Here is an 11,662-nt window from a genome sequence, read left to right as displayed (position 1 = left end):
TGAATCTCAGCATTCAAAGACAGTTCCCAGGCTGAGTGCCAGAATGTGCTCTGGGTTGGTACTGAGGAACAGAAACATCAGTCAGAGCCTCTCTTTTCTCTGACTCACGCTGCTTTTATCACAGTATGGCCACACTGAGCAGCCAGCACACCGTCATGGATGGAGAGGACATTGGAAACGGGCCCGCAAAGTAACCAAAGAAGCAACATCTAGGTAGGTCCCTTTGCTCCAGCCTAAAATTCATTCTTTTTTTCCCAAAAACTATTTGACAGTCCCTGGAGTTGTTGAGTAACTGGGCTAGAATTTTTGGTTTGTTTTCTTTATACAAAATGGGATTTTAATTGTGCAATAGCATTGTTCTGGGATGCAGACAGCTTTTGCAGTCTGTCTGCAGCTTTGTATTTTTAAAGTATCTGTGTTTTTAAAACAAAGGTCAGTGATCATGCTATCAGGTCATTACTGTATCTGTGTCACTGAGGGATGGGAGCCTGCTGATGACTGGGCCACCAACTCCCCCATGCCTCCAGCAGCAGCTTGGGCACAACCATCTGCAGGGCTAATGCAGGAGCTCTGTGTCCTCTCACCCTGCCCAGCCACACTGCACATCAAGGTCGTCTTTCCCAGGTGTTCCCCGTCCAGACAGGCCACAGAACGTGATTTAGTATTGCTGGTAATCAGCACCTTGAGGTAAATTAAAAGCAAGACTGTAAATCCTGACATGCTCTTTCATCCATGACTTTTTGGTTCTTAACATCAAAATAGACTGACATTCCTTTGTCACACGGCAGGGCTGGGTCTCGTTTTACTGAGAAAATGAAGACTGCAGCCACAGTGCTCCTGCTGTAATGCTATAGCATGTGGGAAGAGGGTGAGTGACGTGTTGAATAGAGTACTGGCTTTGTTCCTCTGGGATCCAGGTTTTCAGCTGAATCTCAAGTCCTCTGTTAAATGAGTAGCCTCTGTTCCACTCCTGGGAGAACGGCAGTCTGCATTAGAAAATTGATGGTGCATTAATTCATCAGGCTCCATAGCTGAAAGCTAGGAACCAGATTCTCAGAGAAAGTTAATGTCTTCCTCCTGGAGAGAGGATCACTTCTATTCCTCCAAGCTCAGGTCAGAAGTCAAGTGATGGGCATCTTGCCCATGAAGAAGCCAAGGACCCTTCTGCCAGAGTTGGTCTCAACCGAAAAATGTAGCAGTAATGTAATTCTCCAGCTAGCACCTGCTAATGCGCCTCCGAGACAGGGCTATTATTAGTCCAAAACGAAGTGAGTAAACTGTTAGTCCAAAAAAGCCTTAATACTGATCCATAGTCTGATCTCACTGTTTAACTATGAGGTATTCCACCAATGTCAATAGAATTACTCAACCCTTAAGAAGATTTGAATCTACCCCAATGTCATACAGATGTTAACATCTCAGCACTTCATTCTCAACAGCATGCCAGATCTCACAACATATGGTGTCTGATGAGTGGGGAGTTGGTCTGTACCATTTGCTCTTCTGGGACAAAGCTGTAAGAGACACAATTCAAGGGCCGTAGTAGGAGTGGAGAGATTTGTGTTCATGCTGAAAGGCAGTGCTATGCAGAGATCTGGAAACAGGCTAGACAAGGCAGAGCAAGAATATTTTCCCCAAGAGTGGCAATGGTGTTCTGACATAGGAACACAGCTTCCAAGTCTAGGTCACTATCTCTGTGCTGCCCTATATAGATATATACTCCTGTTATCTGGAGGCTCCTTTAACGGGAGTTCTTTACACAGTGCTAGGCTGACTCATACAGACATACCTGAGAGACCCTGTTTTTGTGAGGGGAAGATAAAGTAGTAATTTCATTGAAACAGCTGTGAGTAAGTCTTTGCAGCTTGGTAAGACATGTATGGAGCCAAAACCCATGTATGGAGCCAAAACACATAAGGAGTTGAATGAAATTCTGTGGTGTGCCTTTCCTCTTTCCTTGCAACCAATGAGACATTAGTCCACCATTCAATTTGCATCTCTGCCACCATTGTACCATTCTCTCCATCTTTCCTTCCTTGTCTCCTTTCACATCTCATTCTTTGATGACCAGCCTTGAAGCTTCACTGCAGCCCTCCAGGACTCATCACTCAGCAACCCCAGCACCCCAGTCACCTGAAATGCCAGTGCTCAAATAATTCATTATTATTCTTCATTGTATACATCAGAGAGAACTTCCCCAACTAATAATGTTTTAAATTAAAACTCATCTGAGCTTCCAGCCACTTAAGAGTTCTGAGGTGTTGTACTTCCAGTCATAAGTAAGCCACAAGTAAGGCCAAGCTGAAGTGTGAACAATTGCCTTTTTTCTTCAGAACACTCACTCATTATTAACCTCTCAGCTACAATGTGATGACTGGAGTGTTACTTCAGGGAGACTGATAGAAGTGCTATGTCTTGGGGTAGCGGGTCAATATCTAAGACCTGTCTCCTTTAGATAAGCAATTAGATCATCATTATGAAGCTTGTGTGGGAAAAAAAAGGGATTTATTTCAGATCCTTAGGCACTTCAGTGGGTTAGCAGGAACCATGAGGCTAACTTACCTGTTGGCTCCTACATATACATGATCAGGTTTGTAAATGTTTGGTTCATTTTCCATAAAAGAAACCAAACCATGAATTACGTAATACTAAATACTCAGGAAAGAAGACAAACTGTTTTGGAAATAGAGTGATGGAGCAGATCAAATGTACATAGTTATCAGCTGCTGCTGGGGAAGGTGCACACCTGCAGCATCCTGGAAATCATATCAGCAGTCTTGAACAAAAGGGCAGACAGTCCTGTGTTTAAGATAATAATTACAGGGAAAACTGGATGGGGAGCATGCTGTGGTCCTAATTGCATCTAAATACAAAGCTGAGTGTTTTAAAGGCAGTGTTTAAATCAAAGCACATTCCCCTTTCATTACTGGACCTTCAAAGCAGAGTGAATTCATAGCAAATTCTAAGGCTTTAAAGTCCTTTCCCATACATTAAATCATCAAAGACTTTTCTGTATTTTGGACTGACTTATGGCCAGTCACGGGAGACCATTTTTACTATATCTGCTTAGTTTTCCCACAGCAAAAGAAAACACCTTGAGTAAGAACCAACCTACTTGCTAACTGTTAAATTGACACTACTTGTGTTTGTCTGAACAGTGGAGAACACAAACCCCCATTATCTCAGTACTGGGATTCCTTTTAAGACTCAAAACACCACTAACAGAACCAGAGGAAAGCTCTGTCCCTGCCCTTAGCAGTCTAAGGACAAACTGCCAGAATACCCATCTCTCACAAAAAAAAAAAAAAATCCATTATTAACTACCTCTCTTCCCCAAAGAAAAACACCTCAGAGCTTCACCTTAAATCTCCTAGCATAAGAAAATCAGGGTAACTCCATAGTCAATAGTCTCCTCATGGAAATGAACCACAATGAATGTGGTGCTTCACTCAGATGTCCCCAAGGCAGACCTTGCAGCTGATGTGGCACCTGACATCTCACCTCAAGCAGGAGGACTCAAGCCACACTCTATCAAGTGTGAAAGGACAAAGCCCACAGTTCCCACAGGCAGGTGTGGAGGGGGACAAAGCCCTTATATTGTATACCGACCTGCCCTCAATGTGCCATTTGTCTGGCACCACATGCCATCCAGAAATCCAAGAGAATGCAAAAGCTGCTAGGCAGAAGAAAGAATAAACCCTGTAAAGAAAAGGCAAAGCAACTGCCTATCAGGCAAAAACCACAAAAGTTTAACAAGTGATACAAGTTTTGTATCAGTTGTATTTTTCTATAAACTTCAAATGTATCCCATATGGTAGGGACCAAAGTTTACACAGAGAACTGATTTGTGCATGGAAGAAAATAATTTTTTACCACCTTTCACATCCATAGTATTTGTGGACCAATTTCCACTAGACCCTGATTCAGCTGCAATAAGTAAAGGAATGACAGAAAACTGGCAGGTATTGCATACAGGAAATACTGCAATCCGTGTGTATAGGGCTAAAATTGCAGTAAGATGACATTGCAAGCACAGGTGAAACAGCTGCTGCACATTGCCCTGCCCTCCTAATTTCTGAACCAAAATGGACCACTGAGGAATCTAAAGGTATTGAAGGCAGCTGACTAACAGTGGGCAGGATTTTTTCTTCATCTCTGTGTCTAGCCAAAGCCATCCTTTAACACCAAAAAACCCCCCGTGTATCCTAAAAAACAGTTCCAGGATGTTTGAGGTTGTGGCGTGTTTAGAAGGAATGGGAACTTTGTGATAGCTGAAAAATGATAGAGGTAAAGGATACTCTTTAGATTTAACCAATTCCTCCTCAAGGTAAGACAGAAGTAGAGGAGCTCAATGTTCTTCCTTTGCATTTGACAGATAAAAATAAAAAAACCTGCCCCATTCTCCTGAATTTCCTAGTCACCAATCCAAGAGCCAGCTTCTCCTTATTCCTCATGATTGAAAGAATTTTGTCCAGACTGTACGATTGTCCACAGGTTGAGTTCTGCAGTCCGAGCATTTCATGGACGTAATTAAAGAAGACTTAATAGCACACATATCCAGGAGGCATCAGAAGGAAACTTGACATTGTAGGCTTATCAATTAATTTATTCCTTATCTTTTTGCCATCTCTGTGCTTATGATGCAATACAGCTGAGTTGCACTCAGTGGCAAAACTTACACTACTTTTCGTCACTTGAGTGCAGGCAGTCTTTGTGTTCACAGCTGGAGAAAAAAGACCATACCCAGTGGCTCAGTAAGGGAATAGCATGCATGGAAGACAAGGAAAAGAAAAAGGGAAAGCACCATGTGCCTGTTGGCCTCCCCCTGCTCCCACCTCGCCTCTTGTGCATCCCCCAAGGTCAGGCACAATCTGTCCCTTTGTATCCAGGAAAGAAATAGGACGCAAAGTGTTAGGAATTTCCTAAAACTGTCTTGAATCATGTGCTGTTTAAGTAACTGTCATTTTGCTGCCTGGTTCATTGACACTTGGGTCTTAAATGGCGCTTGTGGAGGAGTAATATTTTCAGCTCTGAAGGGGTAAAGAAAACAGTTTTAGAAAAGAAAGCCTTTGAACAGTGATATGCCAAGGAGGAATATGTTGATGTGCTTATTTCACATAAAGCCTGCATTCTCCTTGCATGAAATCAACAAGACGTTAAAATAAGTATTTCACCAAAGTGTGGCATTCAGGAGAGGTCTATTTTCTTAGAAGAAAAAAGAACAGATGGTTGAAGGAAAAATTAGTTTAGAGACATCAGAAACAGCTGAATAAACTTTCAGTAGTCTAAGAGAAAAAGAGTCTTAATCTTCTGGTTTATTCTTATTTTCCTATTTACATTCTTTAAATGCACTGGAAACGGCATTCAACTTTTCTAGTACCTTGGCCTTTTTAATTTATTAATTTTTTTGGGTTTGGGTATCATAATGTTTAAGGTCATGGGGAGGAACACTGTTAAAACAGCACTAGATTTAGTGTTACTCTCCGTGTTTTAGTTTTAAATTCGTATACTTAGAGGCATATGAGGCTTCCGAGCTATTATTAGTCCACACCTCCTGAGCACACCATGACAGAGGTGGGATTGAGAATCAGGTTCCATGTATTAGAAAGAAAAAAGGCAGTCATGTCTTTCCTTAGATAGTTTCTGCTCTATAGTGTGGTATATAAATACATGTCTGTCTGAGAGCTCATTGCCAGCCTCACCTGATACATTCAGTGCCAGTGGAAGAAATTTTGTTCACTGATTTATTTCCTCATACATTATGCAGTGGTCAGTTTTCTCCTGGTGTAACAAGACCTTCAGGTTTAAATAGAGAAGAAGAAGAAAAGTGCTGGAAACAGCATTTCACACCTTAAAAATAATTTCTGCTTCCAAACATATGAAAGATATTAGATAAGCAACCTTTTTCAATGTTACCAGATCCAATTTGTATCAGTACTGATCTGGATTAAGAATTAAAGGGTGGTGAAATAAGACATAACCTAAATATTTATTAGCAATTAGAAAGACCTTACATCAGATATGGTTATAAATTCTTTTCTGCATGGCAGACTTCTAAAAATCTCCATTTGCATATGAATCCAAAATCATTATATCTATATAATAAAATAGTAAATACTTTTCTGAGACATACAGGAAATTATCTAAGTCTGGGACAGGAAGATTAAGAAAATGAATTTTTGATAAATAATATATATATCTTTGATTTGATTGAATGTGAGGCAGTGCTTTGGTAATCCTAAAGCAATTGGAGATGATTAGAGATGTCTGAGTCCCAGAGATAGTGGAAGTGTTTTCAGCAACAGCAATGAAATAGAACTGTCATTATTATAATAAAAATATTATTATTTTCATTTTAAAATTCTCCTCATGGTAAAATATACATAACATATATCCAGAAACAAATCTTGTTTCTCTCATGTCAAATAGAAACTTCATAGTAACCAAAAAATCATTTAGTCTGGAAGTGTTAAGATTGTTGGCATAGACAAGGAATTTGAGTTTTGCTCCGACTAAGGAACATCAATAAGTTATAAACAAATAAATGGTTTTTTCATCCTTATATTTGAAGTGAGTAAATATTTTCCTAGTGGCAGAATAAAAACTATAATAAGGTTGAATTTAATGACTGATGCCAGAGGCACCATCTTCCTAATTTATTTTATGATAAGTTTTCTTCTCCCCCAAAATAAAGGCGCTTGATTATATATTTTTTAAAATTAATACAAAAATGGTTTTATAGATACGTAAAACTCAAAGCAAACCAAATTAAAATCAATAAGCAATAAAATCTGGATACAATTTTCTGTTATTTCAGCAGAATGTCAAAGTATTTCCAGCTAAAATTTGACAAAAATATTTTGTTCAGGATTTTTAGAAAAGTTATTTATGTTTTCTATCCTATCTATTTTTGATCTTTCATGAAAAAATATTAATATTTCGAGTAACTTTATTTTTAGCCCACAGTGTAAGAATACTTTATTTACTTCCCTCCATAGTTCCAAAGCAAACATCTTATCTTGACTTCATTTTTAGTCTACTAATTTTTAGAGCAGTGTGGAACTTTTTTTCTGTATAACACTAGAATGGAGCCAAAGCTGTGTTTATAACCTGTGTTTACTAAGAGAGATAAGTAATTCCATAATAAACTTGTTTTATTAATAATCTAATCTTGTTCCAGTGGCTGAATGAGAGTCATGGGAAATTGGTGAGCAGCTGGGACTGATTCTTCCATAAATTTTAATGCTGACCATGTAAGTAAACGTCATTTCTGAAAAGAAGTCAGCTATGTGAAGTCATATACTGTGCAAAAGAAGTCAGACACTGTGCTCTGAGATTCTGCTACAAAAATTAAGTGGTCAAAAGCAGGAACAGAATTGCCAACACTTGTGATTTTATTAGGAGAGAGATCACTTTTCTTAAAACCTGAGTTCCTGAAGTCATATGATCACAGGAAACTGTCATGTTTCATTCTTTCAGAAGAAATAGTTTTTACGTTTTGCGGTTGTGAAGAAAAGTTGAAAATATAAATCCAATAGCCAGGGCCACCAGACAACAAAGTTACCAGTATTTTAAGGAATGTGATGGTTTATGAAGGCCTGAAGTTGAGAGCACTGAAATAATGCTATTCAAACAAAGCAGGCAGTGAATAATGATGTGAAAGTAAAATCCAAAGTGTCAGAGTGCTTCCTCTATCCTACTAAAGAGAAGAAATAACATGCATAGTGAAACTCCACAGCTTCAAAGCTCATCCACATTTTTATCCTGGAGAAGTTGTTTAAAAATATATATCTTTATTCTTGGAGAATGAAGCACATACTGTGTCATATGAGAACTGCTAATACACTAATGGAAAGATAAAGCAATGGTTTAGGTCTACATGCTGGAACTGTACTTTTCCTGTTTCTTCAGATAAAAAACAAGAGAGATATGTTAAATAATATGAAGCCAAGTTATTGCAGAATGTGCAGAAACTACTTCCTGTGAAGAAATAAGGTTTAATTAGCTAAAAAGGAAGTGTACAGAGGGATGATAACTGAGAGTTGGTCACCCTCTCTCTGATGAGATTATCCTCTGTACCTCTGAACTTTATTATCCAAACAAGTCCATGGCGTGATTTGGTGCCTCCAATAATCTTGTGCTAATTTTTACTTATGCAGTCTGTCAAGAGGCCCTGAGTTGTTTGCAGAACAACTCTATATGTAAAGTACAATTGACTGCATTAACTGTGTGTGCAGGAACATTATTTTAGGCATCAAAAAAGACACTTTTTTGTCATGATACAAAGTCCATTGAAATCAACAAATAACTTTCAGTATTTGAATGAAAATCTTTGGCCAGTTTTGCTTAGTATATTTTTGTACCTTTATTTTAAAATTGATTGACCTGATCATCTCAGGAAGTAGAATCCTAGGTCTCCTAAAAGAGCTGTGAGTGTGAATACAGGATCAGATTGAACTGACCCCTAGAGGACCATTGTCAAAGGCCAGCCACGTTTCTCCTTCAAACACACAGACTGCCAGAGCAGAGACAGACAACAGGTTACCAGTTGGTCCACTGCTGGAATCCTCCTTTGCTTACTCCTGGACTCATCTGCTCTCTAGCTGTGAGCTGACCTTGTTCTCTGTCCGAGGAAGGTCAAGGCTGGACTGGGCTTTGAGCAGCCTGGTCTAATGGATGGTCCTTGGCCATGGCAGGTGGGTTGGAACAGAGGGATCTTTGAAGGTCTCCTTAAACCCAAACCACTCTGTGATTCCATGATAAAAGATCATCAACACAGCTTTCTGCAAGAGTTCAGACACTGATTTATAACTACCCATGTGCCAAAAGACTGACTCCACTCCCTGTTACAAGGAATGAGACTGGGTATGTCTCCCCTGCTGCTTGATGAGTTTGTCTCCATGCAAAATGGGGTGATGCTGTCAAAGTCTCAGGGTGCTCCACAACCATGCAGCGCTGCTTAATGCAAATAGAGAGCAAGCCTGCCTGAAGCAAAGCATGAAAACAGATTGAAAAATCTCACTCTATAAAAAAGTTTAAAAAGCCAAGAATTAACACTTTTCACTGCCATAATCTATGGCAGGTACTTGTTTGGGGTCCCAATACAGCGACCCTGCATTTTTTAGGGAATCTATTTAGTGTGAAAGTGTGACAATATTAGTTCAGGTATTCTGGGGGATTTAGAGCTCTGGGAAGGAAAGCCTACAAAAACATCTATAAGAGGGTGTGGACAAAAGTGAAGAACAAAATGAGATAGTGAAGGAATTACAGGAAGATATGGGATGAGATGTAGGAGTCATTGAGAAATTTGGATCAAAAGCAGCTGTCACTCTTGTTTGTCCTTTAGCAAGAGTTTAATAACATCCCTGACTGAGGGACCCTACTGTGCTAAAAGTATTGCACAAACTCACTGTAATTTTTACAGGCATGCTCTGCCCTGTACCGTTTCTAATCTCAGTTGGTGAGCAAGGGCACAAAGGCACAGAGAAAGGAAGCAGCTTGCTCAAAGTAGGTTAGTGGCAGAAATAAAGATAGGATCCAGATCTCCTGCAGCCAACTGGATGCATCCCATGGAGAGAAGTGTAATCTGCCTCCCAAGCCCACAGGGAAGCTTCCAGGCAGAAAAATCTGTTCAAATCAAAAAGCAAGGAAAAGGAGAAAGTGTGGGCTTGAGGATGCTAATTGGCATACTTAGGAACATGCCAACTATCTGTGACTTTCTCCCAGTGGAAAGCTCCAAGGAAATAAACAAGTACAGATGATTTAAGCAAAAAACAAGACTCAGTAGCTACTGCACTCAGAGCCTCTGCTAACACTGCATCCCATTCTCTTTTCAGAGGGAGGAATAGCATGGCAAAGACAGCCCAGACCTCTCACAAGTGTATTATACAGGCAGGACAAGCAAAGGATAAGTATGTTATTCTAAGCATTAGTGGTTTGGGGCAAATTCTGCACTAGAAGATTTCTTTTTCGCTAAAAAGTACAAATTCATTTAAGTCTGGGTTTCTTGACATTTTATTTCAACTTCTGTTCCAAGCTGTTTCTGATCATCATCTTTTAGCTGTTTAGAGATTTAGGAGACTGCAAAATGGCTTCTGTCTACTGAAATTTCAACATGGCTATAAAAAACCATTATTTTTAAAAAGCGGCTATTATCTAGCCAATATGCAATACAAATGAGCAAATCTCCATCCTGTTGCACGCTGCCATTAACAGGAACAAGATCGTTTGCTTTAATCTCCACAAAGAAATTGTTAGCAGTAGTGTAAGCAAGGCATGAAATACAACCTTCCAAAGGAAAGCATGATTGTCAGTGTACCTGAGGTTTTGTTAATGTCAAGGATTTCAAGGCCAAGGAACAGACTTTAAAAAGGAAATTCTAAGACAGAGGGGGAACATTATTCAACTTAATATTAGTGCTTAGTATTTTAATGCAATGATCCATTAATTGTACAGGGAGAACATTACTTTTTTCCTCCAGAAATGTGATGGTATTCTGCTTAAAAGAGATGTTATATCTCTGCCAGTGAAGCGCGTTAGGATTCCTGCATCAAGCCCTAAAAGAAGGCAAGATGAAGCACAGGGATGCTAGATATTGGGCTCTTGAACTTCTATCTCTGATGTGAGCTAAAGGAAATCATATTCATCTTTGGAAGCCAGATTCTGAATAAAAATGCTCAAAATCTAGACATCATATTTTTTAAAGGAGTTGCTTCTTACGATATGATCTTCCTCTTGCACACGATGTATTCATGTCAGAAGGGGTCACAACACAGACACAGACCTTTTGTTTCCTGTGCGTGTCACTCAGGTAGTACATTCTGCCTGCAGGCAAGCACTGCTTGGTTTCTCCCAGATTAATCCCATTTCTTATTCTCTTTACTCACAATATTCATCACATGCATTTTTCACTATCAGCTCAGAGGGAAACTTTCTTTACATATGTTTCTTTACATTTAAATACGTTGGATTTTGGATATTTTATGACAGTTACTGTCTTCCTTGATGAGAAAAACAATGCAAAATTCTAAAATCATGAGTGATACTCCAAAAATAATTAAGGCAGGGAAGTTGCATATGCTTTGGTTTCCAGCTCTAGATAGGATTATCTTTAAACTGATGTGTACCCAGTGCAGGTTGGCTCATTATGAGCAGAGCTCCAGAAGGTAACTGTGAGTGATGAATTCCTTAGCCCCCAAATGGTTCTGGAAGATTAACTTTTCCAGGCATATGTAAAGGGGATCATTAACTTGGTCATTAAATCACAGGACAGAGTCTGTCAGCTCAGAGATAGTGGTAGCAGTGCTCGTTTGTGATGATCTAAAGCATGTATGAAACAGGCAGCTTGATTTTTTTCCTTTCTGCTTGTGGAAGAGTTCAGAAGAACAACATTCTGTAAGTCAATCTGAAGGAAAGATGATGGGATGATGCTGATGTTGGGTATTATTGTAATTTTTTCAATGGCTTCACTTTCTTTCACTTTGCAACACAATCTCTCTAGGCATTTAATGCTCAAGTGTTTAAGCACAAAATCCTGTTGCTGGGACCTATGCTCAGAAATTCAAAAAAATTCACATTCAAAAGAAGGACCCTTTGTATTGCTGAATCCATTTATCTATTTATAAAATATGTCTGACATTTATCTACAGGGAATTTATCTCTA

The sequence above is a fragment of the Fringilla coelebs genome (assembly GCF_963513975.1).
Source record: "Fringilla coelebs genome assembly, chromosome: 3".
NCBI classification, from domain to species: Eukaryota; Metazoa; Chordata; class Aves; order Passeriformes; family Fringillidae; genus Fringilla; species Fringilla coelebs.
The sequence above is the reverse complement of the archived record's forward strand: the minus strand, read 5'-3'. Positions refer to the sequence as shown.